Source organism: Eublepharis macularius, chromosome 9 (genome assembly GCF_028583425.1).
Source record: "Eublepharis macularius isolate TG4126 chromosome 9, MPM_Emac_v1.0, whole genome shotgun sequence".
NCBI lineage: Eukaryota > Metazoa > Chordata > Lepidosauria > Squamata > Eublepharidae > Eublepharis > Eublepharis macularius.
In genome coordinates, this window is record NC_072798.1 from 20,263,997 (window position 1) to 20,276,614 (window position 12,618).

A 12,618-nucleotide genomic window follows, 5' to 3' on the forward strand; every position below is an offset into this window, starting at 1 on the left:
GATTCCATATTTAAAATAAGATCAGAAATGGCATTCCGTTCTCTGAGTGATCCAATGTAGCAAGCACTGAAGTATGATTCCCTTTGTATATGTAGATATCATAATGATGCAACAACTCTTTAAAAAAATTTTAAAAGGGGGGCGGGAATTATACAATTGTGCATACAAGCCAGATGCATGTGTGATGTTTAAAGGAGGGGTAATGGCAAGAGGAGGGGTGGAGATTTGTGGGAGGGCTCTTCTGAAGTGCAAAAAAGCCTCTGCGTGCACTGATATGGTAGGATAATCAAGCGGAAAACCTGCATCAAAAATAAACATGGACCAAAACCAGTCTCACAAAAAATGCTTAAAAACCGGAATCATCACAACCCACTCATGCATGGGAAACTATGATGTGCGTAATGAGTAAGATAGCCCATCAGAGTTCTGTTGGTAGGCCGTCCCATTAAGGACATGTAGAAGTGGCCATGGTATGGGACCAGGGTACTTAATGGACTTATTCCTCCCATACTGTGCTGCCTGGATGAGATCATCACTACAGGTTGTCCTCTGAGCAGAATTGCCATGGGGGTGGGGGAACATTCACTGTGGTTTCCTCCTATCTATTGAATGCTCTCAAGCTGGAAGTCTGCAGATACCCCCACCCCTGGCTTCCATGCATTGGCAGTTAAAGATGAACCTATCTGAGCAAGCATTCAGTAGCGTGTCTCAATTTCTCTTTGGATTTGCATGTACTGTGGTAGCTGATTGCTGTTGACTTTGCTTTTTTGCTGATGGTTGTGGTTTTGCTATGGGGTTTTAACTGCTTGGATTTATTGTAATCCTCCTCAGACACATAGTTGGAGGGGCAGGGTATAAATACTTTAAATAAATAATTTGTCATGTATGGGAGAAAAGTCTGCATTTGGAGATAACATTGGGATGGGGGAGGGTAAACTTGTTCCTTGACTCATGTGATACCAGCCATTTTAATCAATTTTAATTGCTCCCAGCCTGATAATACATCAATTTAACTGATAATTAAGACTGCTTCTATTTACACAGCCTCTGTTCTCTGTACTGGGTGTTCTACAATGCAATGGAATGGCTGTCTTAACTTGTTAGGTACAATGTGTGAAATTGTTTAACTTGTTATGTACTTGTGAAAAAAGGAGAAAGCTGGGACTCTATGGTCTTGAAAAGCAATACCATTAAGTTTGGGTAACCTGGTGAAGATGATTTTGTTTTAATCAGATCAGTTCTTTGCCTCTTAATCTTACTTGTATGAGAGTTTCCGCTGTCTTATTTATCCAAGCTTAGTCTTAATTTTACTTTGTTAGGTAATAACTTTGTGTAGTGTGGTAGTGTTGTCTACTCTAAATGGCTCTAGTTCTTCAGAGTCTTATATGGAGATCTTTCATATCACCTACTGCTTTGTCTGTTCCATTGCAATGCTGGGAACTGAACCAAGTACCTACTGCATGCAAAGTAGATGATCTACCACCAAGCCACAGCTCTTCCCCAAACATGTATATCACTGTGACCTGGATGTACAGGATCAAAGTACAACGAAGTTTTGATTCTTTGAAACTAATCTGATTTTACAGACTGCTTTTGGCATCCATTGTAACCCAAAGAAGTCAGCATGAATATTTGCATTCAATAACAGGGAGAACTAGTAAACCTGGCTTTAGGCTAGAATCTAACTCGAAAAGCAGGAACTAAAAACAGAGCTTTCAAGTCAACTAAGGTCAAATACCTAGAAAATGTATGCTGTCTAATTCCCCCACATTAACCAGCAACAAAGGGAGGTGCCTACTCCAAATCAACGGCTAAACAGTGAAAACACACGAGTAGGAAGCAATTGCCAATTAACAAATTCAAGGATTCAAAGGCATATATTAAATACAAAATATTATCTTCATATGTAGTCAAAATTTCTCACATAGTCAACATAATATTGCAAGGTAAATTTCAAACAATTGCAGTATCATGATGGTGCACCACAGTCAGGAAGAACGTCCCACAGGTAAGCTTCCATGAAAGATTACAAGGTAAGTTGTAAAGAAGTCCTTTTTATAATCAAGGATGCTGACAGTAATTCACTTGACTTCTATATGGGATAATTGACTGGTTGGTGCTTGAAACTGACATTTCTTATTGACTTTTTGTATGGTGGATGTTCTTTTGCCCCTGATGAGGTCATCTGATGAAACTCCGGAGTCCAGCCTGTGTGGTGTGTAGGGCGATCTGACGTGCCTTTGGCTTGCACTGGCTCCACCTGAAAGCACTGCACTTAATTATAAAAAGGACTTCTTTACAACTTACCTCGTGTGTTTTCACTGTCTAGCTGTTAATTCTCCCATATTGGCACACAGTATTGTTGACATTGTTGTCAAAGTTATTCGAAAACTTGCTTTAGCCACACTTTTATGCTCACAAGAAGCCTACAGGGAAAGGTGTAGCCTGTCCTGTAAGAGAGCACTGAATAAAAGGCTGTGGTTGTTGTTGAGCTTTGTACAATATATGAAAAAGAAAGTGATATATTAGAATTCTACTATGTCTTCATCTTTATGCCTCCATGGACTTGCTAACTTTAACAAGAATACACTGTCATATTTATAAAACCCATCCTGCTTAGCTGTGTTCTTCAGCCTAGTTCACCTGGGGAGGGGGTGATGTCAGAGAAATGGAGCAGCCACAAACGTGGTTGCCTTCTTACAGCTGCACTGATTTTCTCTGCTTCCCTTACGCAATTTCTATTATTTTTTATTTATTTACATCGTTTATAGTCTGCCTTCCTCACTGAGAGTCAAGGCAGATTACACATCACCAGCAATGCTGCAATCAAAAATGCTCTATGTAGTAACATTGCCAGAAAAGTCCCTGATAGCACCTCCTGTTACCACTGAGCAATGGACAGAGAAGCCTCTTTATATCACTCATTCAGTGTTGGCAATAATTATCCTGTAGCAAGGAGTCTTCTAGGCAATTGTGAGAGACAATCCCTACAACCTCCCCAAAGGCAAGCAGGGTGGATAAAAGTTTTTTTTTAAAAAATTAAGATCAGATTTTTAACTTTTACAGATGTTTTAGCAATAATCAGTCTCTCTTAAAGTAAATTATTTGAAATGAAATCCAAATGTAATGCAAACATATCTAAAAGTTGAACATAACCTTATGCAGGGCTTTTTTTCAGCGGGAACGCGGTGGAACAGAGTTCCGGCACCTCTTACAAATGGTCACATGGCCGGTGGCCCTGCCCCCTGATCTTCAGACCGAGGGGAGTTTAGATTGCCTGAGCGGCGCAGAGGGCAATCTAAACTACCCTCTGTCTGGAGATCAGGGGGCGGGGCCACTGGCCATGTGACCATTTTCGCTGAGGGCAATTTAAACTTTAAAAAACTACCCCCCTTGTTCCAGCTGACCCAAAGTGATGTCATTGTGTGGTCTTGAGTTCCACCACCTCTTTTCCCAGAAAAAAAGCCCTGACCTTATAAAAAGCTGCTTTTCTTTGTGTTAAAAAAAAACCTATGGGGAAAGAGATCAGGTAACATAAATAGCTTTATTAATGGGAGGAAGAGACTGGCAAGTGATCACAGGTGTCACCTGGTGTTCCAACTGGCTGACTTTTTATTCCTATTTTATACCAATGAACTATCTCCTATCTGCAGTTGGCTCAGTATTTTAATTATAAATACTGATCAAAGAACATAGACATTTACTTTCCATCTCTTGAAGAATACTGATCTGTCTAGTAACTACTACCAGCCCTTACTTCTGGCTGAGATTATTTAGTTTTCTTATGGAATGGTGGAAAGGTAAGGCAGTTATACAGTAAAAGAGAAGAGGCTGGCTAGAGAAGGACTATTGGAAAGAAGAAGTGCTCACTCTTAAGAAACATCTGTTTCCAAAAACTTCTATCTGCATGTTGTAAAAGAAGACTCTGGGATCATGCGCACTAAGCTATCTAAAAATGCACAATGTATTGTATGTCATTTTGTAACATAGTAAAAATATTAATGGTTGTTGTGGGTTTTCCGGGCTGTATTGCTGTGGTCTTGGCAATACAGCCCGGAAAACCCACAACAACCATCGTTCTCCGGCCGTGAAAACCTTCGACAATACATTAAAAATATTAAGTTTAAGAAATTTACACTTAGTTTGAAACTTATACTGCTTAAGTTTATTCCATTTTATACTAATATGTTGCTATGTTTATAGCAACCAATTACTATGTATGCTTATGTAATAGGGGAAAGAGAGAGATCAAGATGGGTAGCTGTGTGAGTCTGTCTGTACTAGCAGTAGCAAAAAGCAAGAGTCCAGTAGCACCTATAAGACTAACAAAATTTGTGGTAGGGCATGAGCTTTCATGAGTCACAGCTCATTTTTTCAGATACAGGATCTGATGACGTGAGCTGTGGCTCACAAAAGCTCATATCCTACCACAAATTTTGTTAGTCTTATAGGTGCTACTGGACTCTTGCTCTTTTCTATTGTAATAGGCAGGGCTTTTTTTCTGGGAAAAGAGGAGGTGGAACTCAGTGGGTTGACCTCAGAGAAAATGGTCACATGGCTGGTGGCCCCGTCCCCTGATCTCCAGACAGAGGGGAGTTTAGATTGCCCTCCGCTCGGTGCAGAGGGCAATCTAAACTCCCCTCTGTCTGGAGATCAGGGGGCAGGGCCACCAGCCATGTGACCATTTTCAAGAGGTTCCAGAACTCCCTTCCCCCACGTTCCCCCTGAAAAAAAGCCCTGGTAATAGGGGAAAGTTTCCCTATAAATTAGGGATTAAAATCAGCCTTTTTCACTTGGAGACTTAAATTACTGGTCTAAACCACCTTAGAGCCAAGGCAACAGTGCAGGTACAAAGTCTGCATTTGACAGGAAGAGGCATCATCCAGTATCATGCTTAAGTAACTGAAGAAAGCAGGAATGGAGCTAGACAGGGAGGAATATAAGTAGGCTGAAGTGGGGCTTGGATTGTGGAAGGTAGCTGGGCCAGACCTCAAGGGAGGGAATAAATCTAGAGCTGTCCTCATCTCCCCAAATTACAGCCATCTCCTTCTCTGTTTGTCAGGCTGACAAGCCATCTATATCTATATGATGTTAGTTTCCACTGCATTCCACAATTCAGCATGACCCCAAAACTTCCCAGCAATGTCTTATAGGTAAGCTGGCTAAGTTCTCAGTGGTTCCCATTATGTTCTATGGGACAAAGCTCCTGTGGCAGGGACAAAATCTACCTACGATGACACTGGGCTGCCAGCACCCCTGACAAGGAACCCCATGTGTCAATCAGAGTCCCTCCTCCACCCACTCTTGCATGGAGGATTTGGATTGAACCTGGCTGCTGGTGGTGGTGGTGGTGGTGATACAGGCTCCAGATCGGGTGGGTGTACCTTGCTTAGGGCCAGGGGGACAAAATACTTTGGACCAGCCCTGGGAAGGAGGCGAGGTCGGGAACGGCCTGTTTTTTTCTGTGGCTTCTAGGTTGGAAGTGTTTTTCACCTCATCCCTGGGGTCTGAAAGCTATAATCAATTTGGAGAAACAGATTGAAGTTTGGAAGAGCAGGCTTGTCCATACACTTCTGCCAGAAGCAAGGGGCGCACTGAGTGAAGGGGGAGTGGGAGGAGTGGGATAGAAGAAACAGGAGTCGAAGGACGGGGAAGGAATGGAACACTCCATTTCTGGCTTTCCCACCTCCCCCGCCCCCGCCAATCAAAACTAACATGAAAAGCAATTAGATCAAGATAGGTAGCCATGCTAGTCTGTCTGTAGCAGTGGAAAAGAGCAAGAGTCCAGTAGGATGTGTAAGATCAACAACAACATTTATAGTAGGGGATGTGCTTTCGTGAGCCACAGCTCATTTCTTCAGCTCATGTATCTGAAGATATTTTGTTAGTCTTATAGGTGCTACTGAACTCTTGCTCTTTTCTACTACATGAAAAGCAATTTTTATCTTTATCACATTGGGCTTCAGGAGTTTCTTACATTAATGAAGAGTTATTTGTTTGGTTCATTTATACCCCTCCCCTTTCCCAAAGGGAGACCCAAATCGGCTTATGTCATTTTCCTCTTCTCCATTTTATCCTCACAACAACCATCATGCAAGGTAGGGTAGGCTGAGACTGTGTGACTGCCCCAAGGTCACCCAGCGAGCTTCTGTCGTAGAGCAGAGATTTGAACCTGAGTCTGGCAGGTCCTGGTCTAATGTTCTAACCGCTACACCACTCGCTTTCAAAGCTATAAACACAACGCAAGTCTAAGATGACAGTGATCCTTCTTGGGTTTGCATGTGAGATTTTACTTCATCCAAATTATTTTCCAGACCACACAAGCCTGAAGTTTGTTCCCAGTACTCCTGCCCCGTCCAGGTCACAGCCTCTTTACCGCCTCTCATAGAAGTGAATGGCCTCTCCAACTCTCTGTGGAAGAAAGAAAGCTCATTATATGAATAAGAATTTCACTTGACAAGACGTGCAATTTTGCCTAACTTGCCAAAACCACATGCTGATGACGTGCAAACTACCATTAAGTTTCATTTCGGTAAAATACAGTATTGAACTGATGTAACAAATACCATGGGAAATATTTACTACTGAGTAACTGCTCCGATCAAGTCTCCAAAGTCAAAATAGGTTGGGGGAAGGGAAAAGGTATTTATGATTATTATGACATTTTAAAAAATGGTTGTTAAAATATTTCTGTAAGTAGCAGTAAGTGTAAATTAAGAGTAGGAAGCTTAGAGGAATTTAGAGTTGATTGTGTTCAGCTGATTCATGGAGAAATAGGATTTAACTCTGGTACTGTGGGGAAGAGGAGTGACTAATCCATTTAATCATTCCCAGACTTTTCCTGGAATAGTCTATGAAAGAGTTGCAGGAAATCCCGGTTGTACTCTCCAGCTCAGCAATTAATACTGGCACTGTACTGGACTACATGTTGTGGCTAGTTTGTTATCTGGGTACAAGGGAGCTTCTTTCCCTAATTCTCCAGCGATTAAAATACATTTACTATATACATAGGACTGTATGTCACATTTGAGTTAATTAGATTTGCATGCAATCCTGTGCACACTTATTTGGGACCAAGTCCTATTGAAATAAAAGGGACTTGCTTGTGAGTAAGCATGCATTGGATTGAGCTGTAAGCATCTTTAGAACAGATGTGTGTTTTTCTTTGTCTCTCGGCTCTTTAACTTCCTCCTCCTTTCTTGTCTTGTTTTTTTTCTTTCTTTCTGGGAAAGAATCTGCAGTTTCCGAGTAGCCTGACAATTGTAAAATAACAGCGACTGAGCTGATCTCATAGGACAGGTCACTCCTCCTTCATGCTGCTGGTGAGATCAGAAGATGCTCCAGGGGGAAAAACAAAACTGATTTATTTTTCTATAAAAAATATCCATACCTTTTGGTTACAACCTTTTGTTACAGGAAGCAAAAGGAGGTAAGCTGAAGGGTCCAAACAATTAACCTTCTAATTTAAAAGTAATGGTCACTAAATTATGGGGCATGTCTCCTTCCGCCTTCTGCCTGGAATGGCCCTTTGAAGATGATACCAGTCTGTTATGTGAACAAGCAATAATGTGTAATTAATCTTCCTCTGAAAAACTTAAATCAGAGCTTAGCCTGGGGGATGAGTAGGGGTGGTGGCATGGTCTTTGAAAACTGTATGAAAAGAAGATCTAAACTTCCCTGTCATCCTTTTGCTATATATTTGCCCTCAATGGGTCTATTCCCTTTCCAGAAGATGTATATATGTTTGTATATACGAATGGGTAACAATAGGAAACATGTATGCGTAAACCGTGATGGTGAGTGGCACAGTCCAGGAAGAACGGGGTTTCAGTGCTATCCTGTCCTACTGCTACACCCTTATGTTCTAGTGTGGCTGCAGCCCGTTCTGTTAATGCCTGCATTGCACACTTCCTCTCATGTACTTGTACATAGGTTTCCTTTTACACACAACATGCATCCTCTTACACCTTGTACACACAGAGGTGCATTCTAAGTGTATGTGTTTGTAGAGTATGGATGAGCAGAGTAAAGAGGGGGACTGGACTCCGCAGCTTCTCTCCCTGCTCTGTCCCAGCTCCCACTCCAGTGGGCATTCTCTTTCCTCTCAATCTTGATTCTTTTCCCTGATGCCTCATCGTACTCTTTCTTTGTGTTATTTATTCTCCCCTTTTTTCTGGTCTCTGCCTCTCTTCTCCTACCCTGACTGTGTCTCCGCTACAGTATCCTTAGCAGCCTCTGCCCCTTTCAGATGAAGTATTTCCAAGAGTCTTCTAGCTAGTTTTACGAGGGAGATTGTTTAAAAAAACTAGCTGGAGAAATCTGTGTCTGTGGGACACCTGGAGTAGTAAGTTTCCAGAGATTAAGACAGCAACCAGAAGGTCACCTAAACTCTCAAGAGTGTGCATGTAACCTGCAGACTGCTGAAATGAAGCCTCCCTCCATTTGATAATTGTTGCATTTTGTTTCTATGGAATTTGATGTGGTGTTGCCACTTGGTTAGTTTGGAACCGAATTGGCCAAATGTTAAGCTTGGTTTCCACCAATCCTGCATCTACATCTGAAGACATTTCAGAGCAGAAAGAAATGCAAATGAGTATTGGGCTCTTTCCCTGTAGGAAGCAGGGCAGCCCAGAGCATCAACTTGAGGTACCAATTTGCTGTGATCTTACTGAGTATTATAAAGTGATTTTGAGGCCTCCTGTCTAAATACTCAGACAGGAGGCCTCAAAGTAAAACCTAAAATAGTTTCAGGCCATGATGTGATAGATGTCAGCCTTCGTGCTCTGCATAACTACAGCCTAACAGTAGGGTGTCGTCTTTTTTGCTATGCACTACATTCCAATTGATGAGATCTAAAGTTAAAGCCTTGCTTGTTTATGGCATTATTTGCTATGCAGTCTATAAGCCACAAAGTGAATACCGCTGCCTTTGCAGGGTGTATTAGATATTTTGTCACCTCTGAGAGCAATTAAATGAACCTAAACTTCTGGACTGAATTATATCTAGAGAATTCTATTGTATCCTTGTCTCTAGAGTGGAAGAGTAGCATTTGTGATTTTTCTGTTCTCCTTCACCTAGGCCGTTTCCAGGTGGCTTACCTTCTGCCGCTCCATGCCACAACGTCGCGGCTCGTCCTGGGGCGAACGCGAAATATCGTGTGAGTTTTGTGCGACGTTGCGCAAAACTCGCACGAGAAAACACGATATTTTGCGTTTTCCTTGGCACGAGCTGCAACGTTGCGGCATGGAGCGGCTTCAGGTAAGCCATCTGGAAACGGCCCTTCTGCCTGTCTTTCTCCTACTAGCAATACTCTCTGGTTTACAAAGAGACATGTTTGCCATCTCTCTCACCATTCTTAGCTAGCCTTCCATGTCTCAGGTCTTCTCATCCCAGTGTCCTACAAACTGTGGTCAGATGGCAATACTAAAATATCTTTTTGCACCCATGCTATCCAAAATCCTGTACTGAGAGAAACTGAATTCTGTAAAACTTATGCTAGTTTCATAAGTTTGCCTAGTGGATATTTTCTGTAATCAGTGGGCCCACTTTAAAAAGGAAAAAAGCCCTCATGGCTCATTTTAAATAAAAAGTATCATGATCCATGTGTGTCCAAAAGTACCATTACAAACAAAATAAAAAAGAGTATACGCTGACATCTGAATGGCTTTGGTGGAACAGTCTTTCCTATTCTTTTTGTCTGCATTGAAACACAGGGTGAAATATCAACATACGCTTTTCCAATGTTAGGCACATCTTTGCAATAACTAGTCACAAGCTAGTATAAAGGACGTAGAACATGGATGGGGTGGCGATGTGACACCACCTTTTGGCTGCTTCTTCTTCAAGGCCGCATCTTTAGTTATGGATGGTTTGAGTATTGTGTTGGTATAACTAAACTGGGCCGTTTCCAGATGGCTTACCTGAAGCCGCTCCATGCCGCAATGTTGTGGATCATGCCGGGGAAAACGCGAAATATCGCATTTTCTCGTGCGAGTTTTGCGTGACGTTGCGCAAAACTCGTGCAAGAAAACGCGATATTTCGCGTTTTCCCCGGCACGATCCACAACATTGCGGCATGGAGCGGTGTCAGGTAAGCTATCTGGAAACGGCCCTGGAGCTAACATGCTGCATACTATATTGGATGCCTAACCTATCACATAGGGTTATTGTGAGGATAAAATGAAGGAAAACAATGTAAATCACTTTAGGTCCCCATTGGGATGAAAAGTGGAGTATAAATGAAGTAAACAAATAAATGTAGACACACTTGGGCACTGTCAATGAAACTCTGCTTTCAGCGCTATCATGTATGGATTAGCGTCCACTGGTAGCACTTTTTAAGTAGTTGCCCCCAAATTGTGAAATAGCTTCCTTAGCCCCTCCACTTGTTTCCTTTGTGGGAGAGGGGAAAGAATTCTTTTTCTCGTCCTTTTAACTGGGATGTCTGTTTTGAATTTTATCCTGCTGTTGTTCATTCTGTTTTAGGTTTTTGTTTGCTTTAAAATTGTGTTTTTAATTTTTTTAAGTAAATTATATTTTTATGTTTCAAGAAGGGTCTGCAGTAGAACAGCAGGATTTGAGTCCAGTGGCACCTTAGAGAACAGCAAGATTTTCATAGAATAAGCCTTTGAGAGTCAAAGTTCCCTTCTTCAGATACCTGAAGAAAGCATCTGACTCTCAAAAGCTTATACCGTGAAAATCTTGTTAGTCTCTAAGGTGCCACTGGACTTATATCTGGATTTTTATGATGTCATCTGCTTTGGAAACAACAGCAGTGTATAAATTTAACAAGTAAATATTTCTCCTTCTCTCACACACAGGGGGGAACGCCTCTTCTCAGATGGTGCCAACCAGGGGTCATTTCCTAGAAAAAGAGCTGGAGGAACTCATTAGCATAAACCATTAGCATATACCACGCCCCTTAACATCACCAGAAATGTGTCATTAGCATAACTGATTTGCATATGCCACACCCCCTGACATCACCTATCCTGGCTATTTTGGACCCAATCCTGGCCATTCAGGGCTGAAATTGGGCCCAAAATGGCAAAAAAAGGGCTGAAAATGGCCAAAAAGGGGCCCCAAATGGTCAGGATCGGGCTGTTTCGGCCCCAATCCAGGCTGAAATGGGCCCCAAATGGCCATGAGTCAGGTGGGTGGGGCCACCTGACATGTGGCCTCTTTGGGGAACTACTGGAACTGCACTCCTGCGCATTCCCTCTCAAAATGAGCCCTGGCACCAACCATGTCACATCCATACATCCTGTAAAGGGAAAGTTTTCACATGCCGATTTAAACAGATTATTGAAACTCGTACAATTAACTGTGACTGTGCTTTAACAATTGACACCAACTCTCATCCTGCTCTTTCAGTCTTCCTATCAAATATATTGTGTTGCATTTGTATATAGTTGATTCTCCCTTTGAAAACAGGTATGAAGAATGATTTGCAGTTCTTCCTTAAAATGGAGAATGGTACCCTGGATGTCAGTTTCAGGTGGGTAGCCATGCTGGTCTGCAGTAGAAGAGCAATTTTCAGATCTAGTAGCACCTTAGACACCAACTAGATTTCCAGGGTATGAGCTCAAGACAGAGTCAAAGTTCCCTTCATCCCTTCCCTGAAGAAAGGAGCTTTGACTCTTGAAAGCTCACACTTGGAAATCTAGTTGGTCTCAAGGTGCTATGGGGCCCAAATCTTGCCCTGAATGAGCATTCCACTATCTCAGACATCAAGGAAGATACTACATTGCTTTGTACCTCTCTTGCAAATTGGTTGAGCTTAAGGTTCATAGATGAAACAGTGATTCTTGTCTTGAATACACACGCCACCTTTCATTCTGATTTCTCAGCTTTGGATACTAGCCTGGTTGGATGTGAGGTCCAAGCTGCATTTCATACCCAAAACACAGAATGTCACCCTTGATATGCATATTAGCTTTCATTCCAATATCTCACTCTCCAAGGCGGATACTACGTTACGTTGTTTTATATTAATCCAGTTAATGCAAGGGGTCAGGCTGTGGTTCATACTTGCAGATGTGATCCTGGATGTCAACATTCCAGTGTCCAAAGGAGATATCTCAATGCATTGTATTTTGCCTTCTCCTCCCCCTCCCCCTACTTTAAAAACTATTGTTAGAGCAGGGAGGGGTCAAGCTTGTACGGCAGTGAAATGTGCCCTGAATGTGCATACCAAAATTTGTTGATATCTCAATCAGAATTTGGGGGGTTTCATATTGACAGAATGCCAAACAGCCACCTTAAAGGAAAGGCCTCATACAAAGAGAAGGCTGCATCTGACACAAGTGTTAAATGCTTAACTTGATGTGGAAACTATGGCTGATTGAGATGAGCTGGTTTCCCAGACAAGGGATTGTGGATCTGAGTCCCATCAGAGGCGACTGTCTGTGGCCTTGTGAATGGTCTTGCCTAGGAGTGCCAGGTGCTGTAGCTTTTCTGAAGCAAAGCAACTGTAGACTAGATTAATGCCTCCAAAGGAGACTATTGGGGACCCCTGTGCAAACTGTTCCTTGCAGAGCTCAGAAGAGGAGACTTTGTATGAATAAAAATTAATATACTCAATTCATCCATCTTCCCCCAGACACCAAACTGGGATTG